The 24,528-nt window shown below is 48.6% G+C and overlaps 1 protein-coding gene across 1 annotated transcript in view; it reads right to left on the bottom strand.

Moving 5' to 3' along the window:
• The window catches only part of COL15A1 (collagen type XV alpha 1 chain), a 153,518-nt gene that overhangs the window by 74,600 nt on the left and 54,390 nt on the right, over positions 1-24,528 (bottom strand). The window lies entirely within an intron of this gene.

Genomic DNA, 24,528 nt, shown 5'->3' on the forward strand with positions numbered 1-24,528 from the left:
TTGGGAGAGAGGAGGTCCCCAGTGCCTCCTTTGCTGCCTGCTGGGAGTTCACCAAGCCACAGACTCTACGCAGAAAGACTGCTCACCATTTGGAGAAGGAGTTTCCTCTGCCACATCCCTCCACGCCAAAGTCTATCTGGTTTCTGCTTGCACATCTACACTGTCCAGGAGCTCAACGCCCCCAGGACAACCCTGGTCACTGCTGGGCAATTCTAAGTCTTCTTTCTCCCAGTAAGCTAAGGCATGTCCTCCTGTAGCTCCCACCTGCCTGGCTGGGCCTAACTCCGCCCTCTGGACTTCCACACCATGGCCTCTCAGACACTGCATGGAATGGTGGACAGGGCCCGGCCTGGGAGGCAGATTCTGCCAGCAATGCAGCGTATGATCTCGAGCAGTCCCTTCTCTCTGAGCCTCAGTTTCCTCGTCTATGAAATGAGAGGCCTGCATCAGATGGTTTCCAAAGGCCCTCGCCAGGTCTGAATGTCTTCAGTTTTGCAACCTCATCTCCCATCTGTTTTCCAGTTTCTCTAACCACCCTTAACTGCCGGTTCCTTCAGCCCACAGCCTTAAGGCCTGGAAGGAATGACTCCAATGGGAACCAGCACAAATCCAGCTCTCCCCCTACAGATGTCCTCATCTTTGGACAGTGTGGCCTGGCCGGAGGTGGGGAGCACTGTGCCCGGGAAAATGTCATAACTCTGCCTGTGAGGAAACATCACCGCACCCGGGCTGGAGTCCCTGAAGGCGCCCAGATCTACCTGACTCCCTTCCCGAGGAAAATGGACGCAGCAGAATTCCTCCTGCAGGGGCTCAATCCACACCCAGCAAAGATGCAAGAGGTTCTTAGAAAAACCTACCACCCAATGCATTTCTTAGAAAAAAGAACTGTTTCGCTGCCAGGGAAAAAAATCCTGGATCAACTTAGAAGGAAGACCTGGGCTTGCCAACAATCAAAGACCTCATTTTTCTGAATTACAGAAGAGCATTTTTCTACATGTAAACTTAGAACGCCTCTTTCCCTTTTCCGGTTTTCATATAAAAAAAACATATATAGCGCAGGAATTTTCCTGCTCAATGAAGTTACTGTATGAGCTCTCCTCTCTCTCTTTCTTTCAGGCCTCTGACCTCAAGTGAGAAAACGATCGTTTTGAAGGGGACTGGAGGTGGTCAGAGTCCTGGCAAGGTGTGGGCCCTGCAGCTTGGTTGCCCTGCCTAGCAGCTGGAAGGAGCTGGGCCCAGCTGGGTGCCCCAGCAGGAAGAAGTCTGCACCCACCAGCACCCTCTCTGGTTTCGAAGCATCCTCTCACCTGTTCCCTCTCCAGGGGGGAGGGAGGCAAGGTGGGGCTCATTCTCTCATTTGGCAAAGGGAATCAAGCCCCAGAGAGGAGAAGTAACTCACCTGAAACCCCAGTGCGGAAGCCAACCTATTACAGCCCACTGCCTCCTGGGCTTCCCCCTCGGCTCTCCCTCTGTGTTTCAACAGTCCCCATCCATCCCTCCACCGCTACACCCTCATCCCTGCATTCTGGTGGTTAGCTCCCTTCCTTCCCTGATATGCCTAGACATGGGCTCCTGGACATGGATCACGCACTCATCTCGCAGTCCCTGGCACCAGCACGGAGTCTGGCAAGGGTGACCTATGAATGGATGACAAGAAACAATAACATCTGTGGCTAAGATTTACTGTGGGCTTGCTGCGTGAGAGGCACTATTTGAAGAGCTTTCCACCAATCATTTCACCTTCACCCTTGATTCTTTATGAAGGAGATAATATTATTATCCCCATTTTACAAGATAGAAAACTGAGGCTTGGAAAAGTTAATTACTGCCCCAAGGCCATGAAGATAATAAGCAGTTGCAGTCAGGATTGAATCTGACTAGGCAGTATAATGTTTTATGAAGGCTGCAGTCCTAGCCACACGTCAGAGTCACCCAGGGAGCTTTTAAAAAGACAGAGGTCTGCCCCTCCTGCCTGGCCCTATGGAATCAGAGTCTTCCAGAGTCTGGCCTGGGTGAGTCTGATGCCCTCTCCTGGTTGGCAGCCACAGGTAAGGGTTAACCTCCTGGGGTTTGGTAGCAGAACGATCTGGACTTGAGCCCTGGGTCTACCGCTAACTGGGGTGTGACCTTGGGCAAGCCAATTCGCTTCTCTGAGCTGTGAACTAATCTGTACAGCGGGGCAGCAATGAAAGCTGCCTCCTGGAGTCACCACGAGAATGGACAACACGATGGGCCAGGAACGCTCAGGACCCAGAGACTAGGCAGACTCTGGGCCGGGTACCCTCATGGTCTCTGCAGTTCCCTTCACAGTCATCCTCCAACTGTTATAGCCTTTACAGAATTAATAATAGAATCAGATAAGTAGGCCCAGAGACTAGGGAACTGAGGAGCTGAGCCTGGAGAGAGTGCCATGAGTCCCTCATTCTATGACCGGGCCCTGCAACACACACACACACACACACACACACACACACACACACACACACACACACCCTGGCTAGGCAGAATTGGCTCCAGTGCAAGAGCCATACGCAAGCCCCAGGAAGCAAGCAGTGGGTCTTGCTGTGCTGCTGCGGTGAGGGTCTTCAGACCCCTTCCTCACTGCCTTCCCCAAACCTGGGTTCACAGCCACTGCAGGGACCCCGTGCACCAGGTGGTACAGTAAAGGCTAGCAGGTGTGGGCAGGCATGAGGGCCACGGGCATCTGGGAAGGGTTTTGTAGTAACTCCTCTCAGTTTATGGCCCTTCCTTTTCCATTTGGGGAACAAAGACTCTTTGAGTGTGATGGAGGCCTTGACTCCCGGGGATGACATCAACTGCGGTGAGTCACCACTCCCGGCAGCAGCTCCAGAGGACTCAGCCCGGGGCTCTGCAAGGAAAACTCACAAACTCACTGAAGCGGGCCTGGAGGAAAAGGGGCCTGCCCCGGGCACGTGAGGGGCACCAGAGAGGAACAGGTGGCAACCTGCTGGAAGTGGGCAATTTCAGGATCTCCTGAATATGCCAGGCTCCGTGCTGCAAGGGGACACAGAACCAATGCTGGCAGGGCAGATGACCAGACAGTTCCCAACTGTTCCCCAGGGCCAGGGATGGCAGGAGGGCAGGGAGGGGCACAGAGGAGGCCACCAGCAGGAGAGGGGAGGCTAAAGGAGGCCTGCCCCTCAGCTCCCTAACACACGCAGATACAGTCACACATGCACACCCACACACCCATCCAGATTCACGCTCGTAAAACCACACTCATACACACTCTCACCTATTCACAACACTCCCACGAACACTCACGCGTACCCTGATACAGATATCCATACACACACATTCACACACTCACACGTATATGCACACATATCCATACACACACCTTCCCCCACTCTCATCCCATACTAACATACCCTGACACCTTCACACACTCACATCCACATACAAATCATTCGTGGAGACTCTCTCACACATTCACACACCCACACTCATCTACCCTGATCCATACACTCACACCAAAGCAACTCAGACTTAATTTGCTTGATATTTTGGGTTCCAATTACAGCCTCGTTTGAAAAGGATTCTGCAGCTAAAAACTAACCCCCCAACATAAAGCCACCCATTAGAAACCCTTCCACGTTATAGATGTTGAAGTGGGGGCGCTGCAGGGGCAGATGTTTGCCTGGGGACCCACAGAGAGTCTGCAGCCCACTCTTTCTTCTCTAGCTTCCTCTTTAAAGGTCTGGAGATCTTCAGCTGCACTTCCTACACACAGGGTTTCAGTTTCTCTGATGTGGGCACATTTTCTGGATTCTGCCCTTATCAGTAAAACCTTCTTCTCAGAATATTAGATTTGGGTCATGTCTTCACACAGCATCGAACCCAATTAACTCATTCTCTTAGAAGCAGTGCTAGAAATGGCTGAGCAAGAAGTATGAACCGCAGGTGATATGGGCACCTGGCAGAGCCTGGCACAGGTAGGTGCCCAATAAATGTTAATTTCATGAATGTATGAGGAAAGTGTAACAATAGCTCGTGTGTAGTGAGCCCTTATTATGTCCTGGGCGGCATGTACTTTACCTGCCGAGCAGTGGTTCTCAACCCTGGCTACACGGAATTACCGGGGAGATTTTAAAAAAATATTTATGCCAGGGGCCCACCCCCAGAGATGTTGATTCAGTTTGTCCAGGCATGGTCTGGGCACCAACCTCCCAGGTGATCCTGATTCAGAGCCCCGGAGCTCTCCACAACAACCCCACTCTTACTGTTCCCAGTCGACAGATGAGGGGACAGAGGCACAGAGAAGTTAAATAACTTGCTCGAGGGCACACAGCTATCAGGTCCTAGAACTGGCGATTTTAAGATATGAACCTTAAAGGTCTGAGGCAAGGAGTTGAGTCTCCCTCTGTTCCTCTCCTCTCCAGGAATGTCACTTCAACCCAAGGCTGCCCCACTCCAGGGAGCACACCTTGACTGTCCCGGCCCTCAGTGACCTTGGGCCTGTCTGCCTCCCTCTTCCCATTGCCCTGCTGCCGATCCCCACGGCTCTGAGCATCAACACTCAGCACCTGCCTCTCAGGAAGGAGCTTTGCCACCAGCAGGAGACAGTCTCTCATGGGCTTCATCTTCTGAGCAGATCTGGGAGGGAACTGGACTGCCACTGCTCTCATTTTGGCCAGCGTGACATATGTTCCAAAGAGAAGGATCTCCAAGCAGCACAGTATTAGGGAGAAAGATTCAGCCAGGTCTGGCTTCAAATCCCAGTTCAGCATTTAAAAGCTGTGCAACTTTGAACAAGACACTTCATCTCCCTGAGCCTTGATGTCTACATCCATAACACAGGAATAATGCCACCTACTTCAGGAGAGACTTTTGAGAATGACTTGAGATAACAGACGTAAAATACTAGGCAGAGGGCCTAGCAAAGCATACATTCAATATAGCACAGTGGTTGTTGTTACTGCAATTATCGTCAATGATATTAGCCTTCTTTTCTTTCCCCTGAACTGTTGTCTATAATTGCCAGGAAAGATAGGTTTGTGCAATTTTCCCTCTGGGTCTCAGTTTTCTCACCTGCAAAATGGGGTGAAATGACCTCCTTCAGCTTAGTTGCAGTGAAGGTCAAATGTGGTTCTGCATGTGAAAATGCTTTGTTAAGCATAGCCTGCTCAGGTGTAAGGAGCAACTAACATGGACAGAGAGTTCCAAACAGGTGTAGGGGCCTGAGAGGACTGTTTATCTCAGATTAGTGAAATTTGAATATGCGGAAATGCTATAATGTGGCCAGGGGAACTTCATAAGCAGAATTTCCTGTCCCAGCCCGGGAATGGCTTGAATAAAATGGGGCTGACCAAGAGGAGCTGGAACCTGGAAACTGGTTTAGCATTCCCACTCCATCCCCCTCCTGACCCCAGGGCAGGACGCTACGGTCAGGCTAACTGCAGCTGCTGGAAGAAACAACAACTAAACGATAATAATAATGGCCCATGTTCACTGTAGTGGGTTGAATGATGGCCTCTAAAATGATACATCCATATCTTAATCCCTGGAGCCTGTGAACGTGACCTTATTTGGAAGAAGGGTCTTTCGAAGATATAATTAAGGATCCTGAGATGACGAGACCATCCTGGATTATACAGGTGGGCCTTGAGTCCAATGACAAGTGTCCTTATAAGACACAGGGGAGATTTGACGGAAGAGAAGGCGACATGATTATGAGGCAGAGATTGGAGTGATGCAGTCATGAATCAAGGAATACTGAAAGCCCCCAGAGCTGGAAGAGGCAAAGAAAGATTCTCCCCTAGAGCCTCCACCGGGAGTGCAGCCCTGCCAGCACCTTGACATTGGACTTCTGGTCTCCAGAACTTTACCAGTTTGTGGTAATTTGTTAGAGCAGGCAAAAAACCTAATACATTCATTGAACACTTACTGTATGCCAAGTCCTATTATAAGTGTGGTGCCTGGACTGAGTCATTTAATACTCACAATAACCCAGTGAGGAAGGTATTATTACCTGTATTTTATACATGAAGAGATTGAGATGCAGAGGGATGAGGTCATACAGGTAGTAAGGGGCAGAGACAAGATGTGGACCCAGCCTGGGTCCATTCTCTATGGACACAGGGTTAGGCAGGGCCCTAGCTGCGATGGGGCTTCCCTCAGATCACAGCACAGCCACAGCAAATGAGCTGCCTCCCAGACAGGCTGACGGGAGGCCGAGTGCCCTGAGTGACTAGATCCCACCGATGGACAACAGGGAGAGGCAGCCACGTGGCCCCAGCTGGGGGAAGGAGGTTGGTGATCTGTGGGATGCAGAGAGGCTTGGGAGGTGCAGCCCAGGGGGCCTGGGCATGTCTGCGAGGGTTCTACAGCCAGGAGGAAGCTTGTGGCCTCCAAGGGAGCTGCTCCCCAGAGAAAGCCTGTCCCAAGCCAGAGGAGGCCACACTTCCAAGAGGGGCAACAATAGCTACTTCCCTTGCCTCCCCACTTTCCCCTTGCCCTTACCTGGGGGAAGTCCTCTCCAGCCACACTGGGAAGCTGGGCCTCAGGGTTTTTCTCTAAATGCCTGCAAATGGATCACCCCATCTTGCCAAGAAACCCTCCTTTGGTAAGTTTCCCAGGAAGCTCCAATTCCTCACTTCTATGTTATTATCTGTTTATTTGCCTATGTCTCCCACCAGCCTGTGAGCCCTTCGGGGGTCAGGCATCATCTGTTTCATGTTTATATCTCCTAACTTCACCCTCATCCCTCTAGCACAGGGCTTGCCTGAGTTAGGCAAAAATTGAGCATTGATGGAGGAATGAATAATGCACACATGAGTGAATGAATGAGCTTAATGGATTCTGGAGAAGAGTGACCGTATGCCTGCCTTACCGTGTTAATTTATTGTCATCAATACATACAATCAATACAGTCTTTTTCAGCAATTACAAAGAACTCTAATGAATGTCAGCTGTTTGTCACAGTGATCCCACCAGCACCATTTAGCTCAATATGCACTTAACAGCCTAGCTCTCATCTGATCCAACTGTTGAAGTATAATATAATATTAATAGCCAAACAGAGGCCTGATGTTAACTTTTCTGAGGGCTGCGATCTTCCATCCTTTTGGCTGACCCTTAAGCAAGAGGGTGCAGAATGGCCAGGCTTCTGAAAAATGCCTGCCTTGGCTCTCACCCACCAAACTGAGCTGGGGGTGCCACTCTAAAACACACTGGCTTCTTAGACTTCAGCGTGCATTCCAGCTGCCTCCCCGGAACAAGGGCCCGGGTAGGGATTGTGGACAACGTACGCTTCCCCTTCTTGTGATATACTACTAGGTTCTTGAGGTTTGGCTGGAGACCTCAGAGACGCTGCTCGTCGCCTATCTGGGGGCTAGAGCGTGAGCTGGGCCCACTGGGCAAGATGGGGCGGGACAGGCCAGCCCTCGAGGTCCCGGGAGAAGAAGGGTAAGATTCCTGCTCCAACCTCCAGCCCCACGTTGTAAGGCATTGGGGTGGGAGGGGCATCGATGGTGGGAGGAGCTTGAAAGAGTAATTCTGGAGCTTTCTAAGTCTCTAAGTAAGGCATGTCCTTGGGTATTTCTTGAGTTCTTTCGCATGATTGACACCGCATGGTCCATAAAATCTCTTACAGAGTTAGAGGTGCCAACCACATGCAATTCAGTCATAATTTACATTGTGCCAGCCCCGAGAGAAATGCAGCCACAAGGGGAGGATGGATCTCGGAAGGGGAGGCAGGAGTGGACCTCCCTGTCTTTCACTCTATCCTGGTCCCAGTCCAGGGTTCTGGCATTGCCCACAACCAGCATCCAGTGGCCACACTTGTCTGGACTTGGGCCTGGGGTGGACTCTGGAAGATCAAGAAGACTCGGGCTCTGGTCCCCGAGTAGCTCTCAGACTAGTAGAGAGGGCAGGATACCAACACACAGAGCCCTGATACAGGTGCCTGAACTGAAGGACAGGGCAATGGAGATGGGCCTGGAAGGCTCTGCGCAGGTCAACATGGTAGAGCAAGCAGAGCATAAGCAAACCTATGGAGTTAGGAAACTGAGGGGTAAGTGGGTAGTCCCGGGGGATGGGAGCAATGGGACTCTTAGGTAACCTCCAACATTAGCACAGAAAGGAGAGAATTACGAAGCCAGGTTAGAAGCGTGAAGCCAACATCAGCTCATTTACTCTCAGGACAATTTGGTAAGGTGGGAACAATTGCTCTCCCATTTTGCAGATAAACAGACCAAGGCTGAAGGAGATCAAGGCCACAGAGCTGGACTGGTGTGGTTGAGACTCACACATGGGTCATCTAAGGTCCTTCCCAGCTCTTTCTACTCTTAATCACTTTTTCACTCGGGAGACTGGAAACAGATTAGGGAGAGCCTTGAATGTCAAGCCAAGGAGACTAAAATTTATGCAACAGGCAATGGGGCGCCTTGAAAGGTTTCTGAGGAAGGCTGCCGCTGACCATTTTAGGAGGCATCACCACTTCACCTCGAGCAGCTGCCCCTGCAGTCGGGCCCCTTCCTTTCCCTTGCCAAGCAGAGGGTGGAATTGGGCGATTTGGAATGTGGAGCGAAGGCAGTCGTTTGGCAACAGCAGGAGACATATTTTCCTGCAGCCTCTCAGCACTTGTCATGTGATGCCCTGGGCAAAATCAAGCTGCCCTGGGAACGGCCCAGGGCGTCCCAACAGATGAGCTTGTATGAATTCAGCCAGGGCAGGGAAGAAGCTGGCAGAATGAGTCCACAGCTTCAGCAGGAGCTGTGAAATCTTGCCTACACTGAACAGGCTGATAGAGGCCTGGAGACTCGGGGTGACCTTCAGAGCTGGGAAGGACTTCAGTCCAGTGTCTCCAAGATGAGAAAACTAAGGCCCAGACTGATGATGTGACTTGCCCAGCATATCATGTTCCCACAGTTATCGACTATCCAGGCCACTCTCACCCACTGCCCTAAGAAGGTGAGGCACAGGGAAGTGCTTGCTACACAGTAGGCACCCAATACAGGAATGGATGCATAGTGGGGCCTGTGGTGCTCACATATAACAACTCAATGCCATGGAGTAGGGGGAAACAAACGACATAAGAAATTTGTCCTACAGCTGTTATCAAACACACTGCTTCTTTCTACAGATTTTCCTGCTCCACTGTGCAGAGACCTGCTCCCTGCGGGATGCTGGAGCCCCATTTGGCTCTGAGATGGGATTTGAGTTTAAGGGAACAGCCAGAACAGATGGTGACCCTGAAGTCATATTTGAAACAGGCTGACTCTTGTTTAATCTAGATGAAAGTACAGCTTGATGGCCTCCAAATGTCAGCTGGAGGAAGAGCCTGTGCACCTCCAGAGTAATGGCAGAGGGAACCAGACCCTCCAAGGTGCGTACCAGGAGATGTCCCTAACTGGAGGCCTGAAACTGAGGGTGACCTCGGGGGCACCCGAGGAGGATGAGCCTCGAGCCTCGCCCAGCAGATGCAGGGGAAGGACGTGTAATTCTGTGCCAGAGAGACCTGCACGCAAGGCCTCATCCACTTACTAGCCTTGTGCCAGTTCCTTAACTCCCCTGAGCCTTAGTTTCATTATCTGGACAGAGAGATGACAACACCCAGCTCTCAGGGTGGTGGTACAGGGTAATGTCAGGTGCTGAGCACATCTTATTTATCTGTCCATTCATTCATTCATTCATTTACAAATATTCTCAAGCACCAGCCACCAGGTGCCTGGCACTGCTACTGTGGGAGATTCACGGGTGAACAGGACAGATGCGTCCCCTGCCCTCATGGCGTGTATGCTCTAGCACTGTGTTCCTGGATGGGCAGAAAAACCACCTGAGGGCTTTAGAAGACTGATTCTCGGCTGCATACCAATCAGGACCTCTGGGGGAAAGGCCTAGGCCTCCACATGTTTTAAAAGCTCCCCAGTGATGCTGTTGTGCACAGGGTGCGGTTCATGGTTTCGGGGAGAGCTCTCCCCCACCAAGGGCTTGTCTTCTCGGGCTCTACTCTGAGCGCCTCACACAGCCTGGGCGGTGGGACCTCCACTACCCCCTGTCCAGATAGGGAACCAACCCTCCTTCTGAGCAATCTGCCCAGGTCACACAGCTGATAAATGGAGGAACTGGGATTTGCAGTCCAGCTGATGTTTCCAAAGCTCAGCTCTAACCATGCGCAGCCAGGCACAGGAGAGACCCTCAGTGTATGTGAATTCCTGTCCCCCGTCTTTCCTCCCACGTCCCTGAGGATGGGACAGACGGACATGTCTACACCCAAGCAGCAGCAAAACTTGGGAATTTGAGGGTGGTGTGATGCCACCCACCTGGACATCAGAAAACCCAATTCTAAATCCAGTTCTTCTATATTCTGGCTGTGTGACTCTCATCATGTCCCTTGTTCTCTCTGAGCCTCCATCTTCCCCTCTGTAATTTACGAGAGCCAGAATAGAGGATCCTGAAAGTCCAACATTTTCTGGGTCCTCAAGGTCCCCGGTGGGTTTTGATGGGAACGAGGTATTTGGGGGACCCACGGACCCTAAGAAGGGAGCTCAGGAGCCCCAGCTACCCAAGGTGCATGAATGGTGAACTGTGCTTCTCCCACAAGGAGCACGGACCACACAGGGTAGGAGGCTGCCTCCAAAGAGATTCTTAGAAACCTTGAACTTGAGTGGGACTGGCCAGTCTACCGCAGGCATATGCATGAACAGCATTTTTCACATTCCACCCAACCTTCCCATGCTTGTGCTCCCACACACTTATTCCTGGAAAGGTAAATGCAGATTGAGGAGCCACCAACACACACACATCTATTCATTCTACTAGCACTTATTCAGCACATGCTGTATAGCACCACTGTTCTAGGTGCTGGGGATCCAGCAGTGACAGACAAGTTCCTTCCCTCGTGGACCTGAAAATTCTAGCACAAGCGCTGTGGAGAGCAGTGATCTCCATCTTGTCATAGCAAAAAACCAAACATGTCAGTAGCCCCTTCCACACACAAGTGCGTTAGGTAACTATTGATGGAGGAAACGTTTATACAAGAACGGGTTCTTGTACCCGCTACCATAATTCCAAGCCTCCCCCACCAACTGGGGACCTCAAATCTATATATAACATCGTCTCCACTAAAGCATCACCATTAGAGAGAGGGGACCCTATACCTGAGGGCCTGGGTCTAGCCAGAGCCCCACAGAGCTTGGAAATTTAATTAAAGCCTCCTGCCCTATCTTTAAAAGCACCTAAGTTTTGCACTCCATAATAATTGTGGGCTGTTTAACATAAAAATATTCTAAATTATTTTCCAGCTGCTACTGGACTCCCTGAGTTATCAACCGCTGAGTAAAATGGATGCAGGAAATAAACAATGTAGCTTTGCACACTGCTGTCACACAGCCAAGGACCACGAGCACACCCAGTTTGAGAAGCAGGTCTCTAAAGGAATGGCCTGGACAGGAGTGGGTAATGAATCACCCATCTCCCACCATCTCTAAAGGAATTGCTTCCCATGTGAAAACACCTAAGGACTTCCCACCCAAGTTATTCCCCCACAAGACCTCTCTGTTCCCTGGCAAGAGAATTCTGCATGTACTTGTGGATACACATTCTGAATACAGAGATCCAGAGAGAGAAATCAGAAGAGATAATATAAGATCTGGATGAGCCTCAGAGCTGGTCCAACCCCTTCATTTCACAGACAGGAAGAAGCTTTTCAAAGCCGAGACTAACTGCAGAGGGCAATTCTTAGAATCCTTTTCTTGTGTGACCTTCACAACCTCTCAGCCAGGCAGCTATGATGGCCTGGGAGGCTCTGGGTGGCCAAGGTAAGACCAGAGACTCTGCTCCAGGCTCTCACTCAGCCCTGCTTCCCTATCATTCTACTGCAAGTCTCTCATATACACTTCTCTTGGGCAACACAGAGGTGGAGACCCTGTGCCCCTCCCTGAAGCCATAAACTCTCGGGTAAGTAGAGGCAAGAGCAGGGCAGGAAAGAGCACCCAGAGGCTCTCAGCCCATGGACCCTGGGCTATGAGCACTGGGCAGGACCCAAGGGGCAGTGGAAGCCCAGATGCTCACCCAGGGCCAGGCTCGGGAAAGCAGCTACTGGACGGAGGTCCTGCTTTCATGCTGGAGACCCCCCACTTCAGCCGCATCCCATCCTGTCCTGTCCCATCCCAGCCTCCCCTCCTTTACCAGGCTCAGAGAATTGACTGCTCAGGCCATGCCAGCAGCTGCTTCCATCCTATCCTCATCCTGGTGCCTCTATCTGGAACATTCCACTCCTCTTTTAACCCACCAGCCCCACACCCTTTCCTGGCTAAATCTATTCACACCTCAGATCTCATCTTAAAGGTCACAACTTGGGGAGACTTTCCTGACACCACAGTATTAGAGTAGCCAGGCATGTGCTTTCATAGCTCCCTGTACTTCTTCATAACACTTTTTACTGTTTATAGACATTTAGGGTTTTTTCTACAACCCTTTATTTAGTGTCTATGTCCCCCATTAGATTCTAGGCTCCATGAGGAAGGGAACCACACTTATCTCGTTCATCATTTTATAGCCAGCATGTACCACACTGCCTTGCACACAGTAAGCAGTTAATAAATATTTATCAAATAAAAGTGAGTGAACAAATGAGTGAATGAAAAACCTACCAGGCTATGACAGGCAGGATGACCATTTATACCTAGAAATTTTGGCATTAATTCTATCCAACTCACCCACCCATACTTGCAGAGTCCTTGCTTGTCTCCCTGCACTGGAAGGTCAATGATTCTGAACCCTGAAAATGAATGGCACTGTCCCGGCTCTCCCCATCCTTAGGTAGATGGGCTTGCAAGTGACTCTGATGGAAGAAACCAGGTACAAGCAATGCTGAGGGAAGCCATAGGAGGGTTTAGGAACCATGTCAGTTAGCACTGAGGTTGAACCTCGTCACCATGGCCATTACCCTTCACTGACGGACCATGGTGTGCCAGGCACTGTGCTAAGAGCTTTGGGGACATGACTCCATGTACTCATCCAAAGAACTCTGAGATAAGTACTATTATCATCTCCACTCTACAGATAAGAAAACTGAGGCTAGAAGAGGACTAGTAAATTGTCCAAGGTCACCAGCTAGTACGTGCAAAGCCTAGAACCAAACCAGCCCTGCCTGACCCCTAGCCCCAGCACTTGACCACCACGCTACAAGGCGCGCCCCTCACTTCTGTTTCACTCCCATCAGCCAGGGGGCGAGGTAAGGTGTAGATTCTGATGCAGCAGGTCTGGGGCTGGACCAGGGAACCCGGCATTTCTAACAAGCTCCCCAGTGGTGTTGATGCTGCTGGCACAGGGACCATACTTTGAATACCAAGTCTATAAAGGAGAAAGAGGATTTAAACAGGGCAGGGAGAGTATTCCAGACTGTGGGGCAGTGCTAGCAAAGGTAGGAGGAGGAAACATACTTGTAAATTCAGAGACAAGTGGAGTTCAGCGTAGTTGGAAGCCAGGGCACCGTAGCTGGAGCCAGGGCACCAGGAGCGCTGGGAGGGGAGAAGACGCCTTGAGCTCCAGCTCGAGGAGAGTGGAACTTAAGGTGCTGTAAGGGAAAGCAGGGAAGGGTTTTAAGGGCATGTGACATAATGGGACCTGCCACTCGGGTTGCTGTGAAAAGATGCACTAGAGGACAGAGAGATGGGAGGACCTATTGGCCAGGACAGGAAGCTGCTGTGACAGTCCCTTAGTGAGCACGACACAGGCCTGAACCCAGTGGGGCAAAGGGATGAAAGGAAGAGATTGGAAGCAACAGACCTTGCAGGAGCAGAATCAGTTTCTTTGAAACAAAGCTACAACACTCTTTCCAGGTGCTAAAAATTTCTCAACCAATCCATGCACTGCAGCGACAGTGCGGAGATGACAAAGCTGATGGCAGATATAAATTTAGGTGCACACAATTCCAATAAAGTCTCAAACAAAACAACTCTTAGAAATGGGGCTCACCAACCAGTTCTTCCAATCGTCCATACAGTCTCCGTGGTGACCCAACCTTTCCCTTTCTTTGCAGATTAAGTATCTGAGTCCAAGAACAGAAGTGACTTGGTCAAGCTTCCCATGGAGGGTCCAGACCCCAGGAATCCTACCACTAGCTTAGTGCTGTGAACCTGAGAGCACTTCCTTCAGCAGAGGAAATGAGGACATTCAGCCGTAGTTTGATAGCAGCCCACACTTGCAAATATTAAACAAGAAAAACCATTCCACTTCTGTAACTGGAAGCTCATATTCTAATAAAAGGGGAGGGGGGAGACACTGAAATGAAGCCATCTACTCTAGACAGTTAAGCCTGAAATAAAATTAGAAAATGTGTCACGTGGAAAAACTGCAGTGAGAAATGCTTTCTTTTTTCCCTCCCTTTTTCTTTCTGTGGGAGAGTGAGCAATTTGGCATTTTAACTAGACAGGGAAGGAGAGCAGCTGTGGTCTCCATTATGTACCAAATACACACAGCCGTTGGGCACAGTTCTGTATCCTGACCCATGGAACAGGAGGTCAGTGAAGGATGGGAACTGGACCGAGCGCTGCTGAGTTGAATCACCTCCCCCAACCGCCGCAAAGTTTGGGTGAAGTGAATTCAGATATCCTAGAATGTTCCCGCTAACAGTGCTTTTAGGGTTCACCTGGTCCAACCCCTTCATTTCCCAGATAAGAAAGCTGAGGCCCAAAGAGAGCCAGTGATTTGCCCAAGACAGAAGAGCAGGGGGACAGCAAAGTAGAGCCCCTCCAGTGCCTCCAGTGTACTGGGGCCCCACCATGGCTGGTGGTGACCTGAATGAATATAGCAGGCTTCCACTGGGTTATTTGTTTAACAAGCATTGACTGAGTACCTGCCGGAGCCAGACATGGGGCTAGGTGCTGGGGGTGCAGGGAGAATAACCTTAGCCTGGACTCACAGGGTGCCCCACTCCTGACATTCCAGCCACCCTGGGGGCTGTGAGCTTTGAGATCAGGCTAAGAGGAAGGATATTCTTGGAGATGAGACCAAAACAGCACACTGGTAGGACTTCAGAGGGTCTCAAATGCCATGCTAAGGAATGTTAAAATCATTTCCTATGGCTGCTGTAATAAATTATTGCAAATTAAGTACTTAAAGCCACACAAATGTATTACCTTACTGTTCTGTAGGTCAGAAGTCCAACACAGATCTTGGATAAAAATTAAGCAGATCGTGCTCCTCTCTGGAAGCTCTGAGGAAAAATTCTTTTTATTTTCTTTTTCTTTTTCCAGGTTCTAGAGGCTGCATGTATTCCTTTGGCTTGTGGCCCCTCCCTCCATCTTCAACACCAGCAAAGCCTGGTCAAGTCCTTCTCACCTCACCTCCCTCTGCCACTTTTAAGGACGCTTGTGATGACACTGAACCCACCTGGGTAACCCAGGATCCACTCCCTTTTTGAAGGTTAGATGACTATCAATACTAATTCCATCTGCAACCCTAATTCCCCTTAGTCTGGTAACCTAACATATCCACAGGTTCTGGGGATTAGGATGTGGACACAGTGGGAGGGCCAGTACTCTGCCTACCAAAGTTGGTTAGCACAGGAAGATGACAAAAGGTTCTAAGGCAGGGGGTGACATAATAAGAGCTGGTTTTACTCTGCTGCTCAAACTTTCACGTGCAGGTGAATCACCAGAGCGCTTGATAACATGCAGATTCTGATAAATTGGGTCTGTGAGTGGGACTGGAGATTCTGCATTTCTACTAAGTTCCCAGGTGATACCGATATTGCTGGTTGGTGGACCACACCTGAGTGGCAAGAAGCTAGAAGACTCCCGTGGCTGCAGTATAGGGGGTGGGTGGAGAGGATGGAGGCCAGGAGACAGACCTGTTTGCTGAAAAGAACAAGCCAGGCACTAAGACTGTGCCGCTGGAAGGGGAGGAGCAGCTGGCTCACCTAACTTCAGATGGTTCTTTGTGTGACGCTGTTGAAACTGCATGGATTTAGGTGTAGTTTGTCATCGGCCTTTGGACTCTCTGTTCTACAGGATGCAATGGTTATAACTTTCCAGCGCTGGAAAGGCATACCTTCACTTTTCTTTCATGAAATGTATTCCATCCCTGACGTATCTGTTACACCCAGCCCCTGCTCCCACCCGCTTTGGCCCCTCCACCATTAGCACCACCGTCATCATCATCACCATCACCATCATCACAGTGGATGGCTGGGGGTGGTCTTCCAGCAGAGCTGGAGGCTCACACAGACTCTGCTATGGCCCAGGGTTCCTAATGCTAGGTTTTCACTAAGATCTCCACAGTCCCAGGCTTTGAACATCCATTCATGAATGTATTCAAACACTCATTGTGTCCATTTGGTGCCACATCAGACGCTGAGGAAACATGGATAAATAACATAGGGTTTCTGCCCTCAAGGAACTCACAGAGATGTGGGAACAGGAAGGAAAGAGGTACAGAACTTGTCACCAATTACAGGCCCCATGCTTCCCTTATTACTCCTCATAATAGGAATTATTGTCCCAATTTACAGATAAGGAAAACATGGATAAGAGAAGTCACTGGCCCCGGGTCACTCAACAGACCTGAGATCGGAACCCAGGACGTGGGTTCTGGGGTCCAGTGGCAGCTCTGCCTCTCACCTGTCTTGCGACCACAGACAGGACCTTTCCTTTCTGGGACTCAGCATTGTCACTTTTGAAAGGAAGCCACTGGACTGCATTGCTTGTTCTCAACCCTGGCTGCACTTTAGAATCACACCAAGAGCTTTTGAAACCTGCCCAAGACTGGACCCCAGGCATATTAGGAATCCTGGACGCGGGGAGGACTGGGCTTCAGATTCCTCTTGAATCCCCGAGGTGATTCTAAGGTGCAGCCAGGGTTGAGAACCACCAAGGTCCTTGTGACCTGAGCTCTTGCATTCTAATTTCCTGAAAAAGCCTCTTCTCCTCTAGCCCTACCACAAGGCCCGTGCCAAATGGATGAATGAATGGTAGGGGCGAGGGAGGAATCCCCAACTCCATTTAACTAAGGGCAGTTTGGAGCAGTAATGCTGGCACTGTCCCTTGCACTGTTGTCATTTTCTCTTTTCAGTTAGAAAAATAGCATCAGTGGACAAAGGTGCAGTAAGTTAGGTAGGTGTTCTCTTATGCTGTTGCAGGGAGTATGAATTACTATGCCTTTCCAAAAAAATGCAATGAAAGCCTTAAGAAAAAAAAACGGGCAAGCACTAGACCCAACAGTTTGTTTTAGGAATTTGTGCTAGGAAATAGTCACAAGAATGGTCAAGTACAGAGCTACAAGAATAGGGTCATCACAATAGTGTTTATGGACGTAAACAACTGGAAACAGCCTAAAGGCCTAAAAGAGGCCTAGTTTAATTATGGGACATCCACATAATGAAATACTATTTCAATTACAAAGGATTTAGGGAAGAATATTCAATGTTCCAGCGGAAGTATCTAGATAATTGTTAAGAAAAAAATGCCAAGCAACAAAATACAGTGTACAGAATGATCTAGTCGCATTATAACATATGTGCATATTTAGGCACAGAAGATAAACTTGAAAAACAGTCCACCAAATGTTAGCAGGATTCATCTCTGAGTCATGCGAAAATATGCAACTTTTTTAAACTCCTTTTTTTTTCCAACCTAGATTTTTACAATGACTATTATTTTTATTATCAAAATATTTTAATGTTACTGAAAACTATAAATCTCTTCTTTCAAAGCTTGCTTACCTCCCTCCGCCTCCTCCACCTTCTGGTGGAAATGGACATCCCTGCTTTAGTGTTGAAGAGGCTTGCTTGCACCCTCATTAGGACACTCAGGACAAGGTCCACAGCATTCAAGCCAGCTGCTGGTCCCTACTACTAGATTGTGAGTCCTTCCAGGATGGGCACTGGGTCCAGTGTGGCTCTTTAGTCACCCTGCCACCTATCCCAGTGGGCCTCAGAGAGGGCAGGCAGTCAGGAGACATGGGAGGAAGACAGAAATCTATAGTAGTAGCCAAAACACAGAACAGGGCAGATAGTTTTGAGGACTTCAGCAGACATTTGCTTTGGGAGGAGACTAGTTGCAAAGACCTCCTGGTGGTGGAGGGGGCTTTTAAGCTGGGCCTCATTTGAGTCCCTCAGTGATAGGAGGGGTGACTCCCAGACAGACCTAAGTCAGGGCTGCTCTCTGCAAGCCAGACTCTAGCCAAGCTCCCCAAACCAAAAAAGGGGCTGCCCTAACACCTGAAGTCAAGGGTCCTGCTCACTTAAGAGAGATATGAGGGCCCTCAGAACTGTTTACTGCCCTGTCCAGTTCTTTAAGTCATCCATGGCATGCAACAAGTGTGAAATGAATTGGACTGGATAAAGTTGGGTTGGGATGGATTACACTGGATTAGGTTGGGTTGGGTTGGGTTGGGTTGAGTTGATTCTGATTGGAGGTAAGGGGTGGGTTGCACTCAATAGGTGACCTAGGCCTCATTCTTGCCTCATTAGATCTTGCCCGGGAAGAGGTCTGGGGTTTCTCGAGGTTCTGCTCTAACCCTAGACATTTTTCTCTTAAATTGGGGTAGCGGAGGAAGGTGGTCAGTCAGCAAACTGGGCCTCTCCAACACCTCTGACCCACCTCAGCTCCCTGGGCTCTGTGTCGACAGCAGTAGCTCAGGCCCTACAGCTGCTCCTCTGACTTTGAAGCCTTAGTTGCTCATCTGTTCTCCTCACTGCATATTAATGTCTTAAATTGAGTCTTATTGTTAAGATTGCCTTGCTTTTTATAACCCTCACCTGCCCACCACCACCATGACACTCCCACTATCCAATTATATCATGAGAAAATTATGTGATAAATCAGTCTGTGCTAAGGAATTCATAGCTTAATGGAGGAAGCAGGGGTAACTTCCCTTACCAGATTTTAAAACACGTTACAAAGCAACAGTTATCAAGACCATGTGGGATTTTTTAAAAACAACACATACGCACAAGAAAGCAACCAATAGTATGTATAAAGATTCCACAAAAAAATTCTATTATTAAAAGAAAAATTTCATATGATAACCAGAAGCAATACTAGGATGGAGGAATAGTTTACATTTTAATTAGTATTTCAGGGAATCCTGGGTACCACTTTGGAAAAGAACTGAACTCAGAATACACTCTATGTAATCTATTTAATCAATGGTTCATTTTAAATGGATCAAGCTGTAGACATTCAAACAAAACTCGAAAATAAGCTCATATATTTAGCTAGCACAGAAAGATAAACGTGCAGCTTTTGACAAAATAGAGGCTTTCAGGAATAAGATGAGTGGGATAAGCTAGAAAATAAATTGTTTACACAAATAGATGTAATGAAAAGAAAAAGATAAAGAGCAAAGTAACATTAGTGTAAATTCCAGCCTAACCAGTTATTAAAGTCATTAAAGAAAAGAAAACTAAAAGCCCTATAACGTGCCCTGATTACTCAGCCATGGCCACTCCACAGCTGGCAGAGCCATGGAAGACTCAGGATGACTTAGACACTGCAGAGGACATGATAAATCGGTACATTCTCTCTAGACCACGGTCTGGACCTGCCCATTCATTCCCTCTTTGATTCATTGAAAGATTTGGGGAGCGTCCACTCTGTGCCAGGCCCTCTAGGTTCTGGGGTTCAGAGTCGGGCAAGGCCCAGTCCCCACCTCACAGAACTTCCTATGTAGTGGTGGGAGCAGACAAGTAATCAATGATCACGGTCCAGTCTGGGAAGCCCTGTGACTGAGAGATGGTGATATACAGTGTTAGCCCAGAGGAGAGACACTCAATATGCCTGGTAGAACAGGAGGACTTCCCAGAGAGGAATCTTAAAGGATGAATGACGGGGTGCCAGGTGAAAAAGGGGAAAGGCATTCTCAAGAAGGGACTGGCCCATGCAAAGACACAGAGGTGGGACAGTGAATATCTCATCCAGAAACCTGCCAGCGAGCGGCTGGTGTGAGCCCAAGTCAAGAGGGACATCGTGTGAGTAGTGAACAGGAGGTAGGCGGAGGCCAGACCACAAGGGGTACTTGGGGGCAAGGAGTATGACTCCATCCTAGGTACGTGGAGAACCCAGAGAGAGCAATTAAACTAAGGAGCGGCATGATTCAATTTGTATCTCAGAAAGATCCATCTAAATAGATAATAAGAACTATCCAACTAGTTCTGTTATTTGATGGGCAAATCTGTTTGAGGGATTCTAGTCAAAGGAAATAATCCCAAAAGAAAACAAAGGCCATTTGTCTGAAGATGTCCCAGCAGCACTATTTGTCATAATGACAAAATGGCCAAAGTCCACGTGGCCAACTCTGGATGAATGAGGCATGATCCACACCCTCAAGGTGCTCTCATAGGAAGGAGAGAGGAATAAACATACTGTCAGTACAGGGGGGACAGTGGCTGGTGCCTGGAGAGACAGGTGAAGGGCTGTGGCGGTTTAGTGATGAGAAAGCTTAGCTGGGGAGATCCAGGGAAGGCACCCTGGAAGAGGTGCCGTTTAAGCTGGGAGGTAGAATTAGGCCCTAAAGAGAAACAAGGCAAGGGAGTGTATTTTAGACAAGGGGATTCATCACACCTTGTGCAAAGTCAAGGAAACTGCAAAATCCCAAATATACATGGGGAGCTGTGTGCAGCCTTAACTCTGCTTTAAAACATATAATGGCAGGACATTACACCACTACAGGCATTCCTAACTTTAGAGAAAAACAGAAATTTAGCCAGTAATTAAAACACTACAATCATTCATATTCATCACAACTTCTAATGGTATGTGAGCAACATGAGCTCATTACAGGCTGGGGCACAGGTAAGGCGGGAGGCCAGTGATGTAAAATCTTAGGTGTGACTCTTACCCCTTTCTCTCTCACTCAGGAAAGCACATCAGCTGGCCACCAGCAAGAATGAGATGTTTAGAGGGAAAATCTGAACCTGCCCTGACTGGTACTCAGAGTTTCCCCCAAATGGCCAAGAAGCACATGAAGAGATGCTCAACATCATTGGTCATTCAGGAAATACAAATCAAAACCACAGTGAGATACCACTTCATACCCACTAAGATGGCTGTAATCTGAGAAGTAGAAAATAACAAGTGTTGGCAAGGACATGAAAAAATTGGAACCCTTGTACACTGCTGGTGGGAATGTGAAATGGTTCAGCCACTGTGGAGAATAGTTTAGGAGTTCCCCACAATTTAAGCATGGAATTATGATATAATCTCGCAATTCCACTGCTAGGTATACAACTGAAATAATTGAAAACAAGTACTCAAATCCATGTACCCAAATGTCATAAAAGCACTAATCATAATAGTCAAAAGGAGGAAACAGCCCAAAAGTCTCCATCAATGGAAGAATGGATAAACAAATTGCGGTAAACAACGGACTATTATCTGGCCATAAAAAAGTGAAGTCCTAATACATGCTCCAACATGGATGAACCTCAAAAACATTATGCTAAGTGAAAGAAATCAGATGCAAAAGGTCACATATTGTATGATTCCATTTATATGAAATATCCAAGACAGGCAAATCCATAGAGACAGAAAGCAGTTTCGTGGTTGCCACAGGCTGGTGGAGTGGGGATGGGGGGAATGGGGAGGGACTGCTTGATGGGAATGAAGCTTTCTTTGGAGTGATGAAAAGGTTTTGGAACTAGAGATGATGGCTGCACAACATTGAAAATGTACTAAATGCCACTGAATTGTCATTATGAAAATGGCTAGTTTTATGTTACGTGAATTTCACCTCGATTTAAAAAAGTAAATCAAGATATCCAAATGTCCAATACATATACGAAAAGGTAATCGACTTAATAATCAGGAAAACATACATTAAGACGACAGTAAGATTCTAACGTGCACCCATTAGAACTGCTGGAGTTAAGCAGTTCTACTGCTGACAACACCACTGTGCTGTCAACACCAAGTGCTGGTGAGGAGGTGAAGAAACAGAGGCTCTCCTACCAGCTTGACGGCCGTGAGCCCCGGCACAACCATAGTGGAAGCCGTGCTGCCATTGTTCATTTGGAGGGCCTGCCTACCCTGTCGGCCAGCACCGCACTTCCACGTGTACAACCAACGGAAATGTGTGCACATGTGCACAAAGAGACGTGGACAAACAGCATGTCAGAGACACGCTACAATATTAGCCCCAAATGGAAACCACCCAAATGTCATTGGAAAAAAATGGATAAACAATGGACAGTAAATTAATACAGTGGGATACTGTACAGAAAGGAAGATGAATTAACTACAGTGAAATGCAACAGCATAAATGAATCTCAAAACTTAATATTCAGGGAGAGAAGCCAGACACCAAAGGAGACACCCCACATGTATAAAGCTCAAAAAAAAAGAAAAACTGAACCTCAGAATTTGGGGATCCATGCTTAGGTACTAACGTTATTTTCTAAAAGGAAGGAAGGAATCACCATAAAAGTCAAGGGGATGGTTACCTCTGAGGGGAGGGAGGGAATAATCACAGCCAAGGGGCACAGGAGAGCTTCTGGGGGCTATTCCATTTCTTGACCCACTTACGTGAAAGTTTGCTTTGTGAGAAATCATGGGGCTGTATTTTTGTGCTCACTTTTCTGAATAGATGTTATATTTCACAATAAAACAGTTTAAAGAAAAGTAGATCATTTGCACATATTACCATTTTGTAATCAGGAACAAATTAGTTATGACATCACTGCCCCTGTCTCACAACAACTTCCTTATCTTCTAAAAGAGCAGGCATTCCAGTGACACTGTAACCTTACCAGCTCAGCCCTCGCCCACTAGGGGCACAAGGATTGATGCGAGGGATAAGGGGCCAACTGACAAGGGTCTCTTTAAACAGGGTGAGCCAGAAAACCCTCAGGAGCTGAGAAGCCTGGGGTCTCTGGACCACGTTTCCTCATCTGAAGCACAGTCCCAGTATCCAGCTCCTGGAGTGATTGTGATGATTGAGTGAATGAAGGATGAACATATCACACATATGAAGTGGTTTACAAGTGTTAGCCTTATTAAACGTCATGCCAGATTTAGTTTACAGGAGGATATTTCAGGTCTAGAAAGATTCTCCCCTCGAGGGACACTGAATATCCATCAATCACCCATCAGTAATGGGTATGCCTAACTTTAGAGAAAACCAAAAGTTTAGCCAGTAATTAAAACACTACGATCATTCATTCTTCTCCTGAGGGTTTCCTGGCACTCCCTTTTTACATTAAGGATAGGCACAGGACTTCCTCTGTGTTAGAAAAACAGCCCTGACCTGGCATCCAGAGAGCCAGCCTACAAACGCAGGAGGAGAAAGAAACACCAAATTTTCTTTCCCCAGACCTTCTTCATTTTGGGGGTGGGGTTGCAGCAGAGTTCACAAAGACCACAGAGCCTGAAGCTGCCCTCTGCCGCTGAGTTGGCAGTACCTCATATTACATGCAAAACTGCAACGTTCCGACACGGGCCACGGTGCTGAGAAGCCAAAACTGTGCTCCAGCTGCCCTTTGGTCTGCAAGAAATGCCAGGCTGGATGCTCTGGCAGGAAAAGTTGTCATTGTGTTTGAGTCTTGCTCCCAAGTAGGCAAGGGTCTGGGCTCTCCCAGGCTTCCTTCAGCACACAAAGAGTTAACCATGGCCACCCAACATCCTCAGTTTCCTTCACAGAGACAGAGGTTGTGTTCATCACCGCCCCCCCAGACCCTGTCTCCCAGCACACTTATTCTATGGAGACTGTGCACTTATCTCCTAAATCCAAAAGCAGTCCGAGGCTACTATCTGGAGAGCGGTAGCTCTCCTGCAAAACTGCATGGAGAAAGGGCTGAGCGGGGAAGGACCAGAGTCTAGAGACCTTGGCACCCAAGCCCTGCCTTTTGCACAGGCCAGTTCCTAAGCCTCTCTCACCCTGAGTGTCCTCTTCTGTAAAAATGTCTGCATTGCTTTCCAACACAGCTATTGCAAGGATCAACCTGTAGTTTCGATCACTTATTTTGTGCCCAGTATGTGCCATGGTGTGGAAAGCATATTATTTCTAATATCTCTTTTAATCTGCACAGCATTCCTAGGAGGAAAGGCCGTCTAAGTATTCCCCTTTATTGGATGGGGAAACTGAGGCAAAGAGTGGTGAAATTCATTGTCCAATGGCACCTAACACAGCCACAATTCAAGCCCAGGAAGCCTGAACACACTTTAACTCAAAACTGTTTTAACTCAGACTCCACTAGTCATGCAACCGCCTCTGGGTCCTGGTGGGGAAAGTGAGGCCTGGGAACAGAAGGTACCAGATCCCCTGGTCCCCAGTCCATAGCTCTTCCCATCATGCATGGAGCTACTGCCCACGATGGATGGGACTCTCCAGGTAACTCAGGGCTAAGTTGGCATCAGGGCAATTCAGTCCCGTTATTTCTTGCGCGGCAAAGCGCCAGGTGTCTCAGCTGGCAGTCGTGCTTCCGCACCTGTGTACAGAGAGGGCACCAGCTCTGCCCTTACAATGAGCCAGCCAGCACGCGCGACCTGAGCGCGGGCCCTGGGTGAGCTGGAGCTAACTGTCCCTGCGGAGCCGCTGGCGCTGTCACTGGGCTTCCGAAGTCCC

The sequence above is a fragment of the Neophocaena asiaeorientalis genome, unplaced genomic scaffold (assembly GCF_003031525.2).
Source record: "Neophocaena asiaeorientalis asiaeorientalis breed wild unplaced genomic scaffold, Neophocaena_asiaeorientalis_V1.1 scaffold192, whole genome shotgun sequence".
NCBI lineage: Eukaryota > Metazoa > Chordata > Mammalia > Artiodactyla > Phocoenidae > Neophocaena > Neophocaena asiaeorientalis.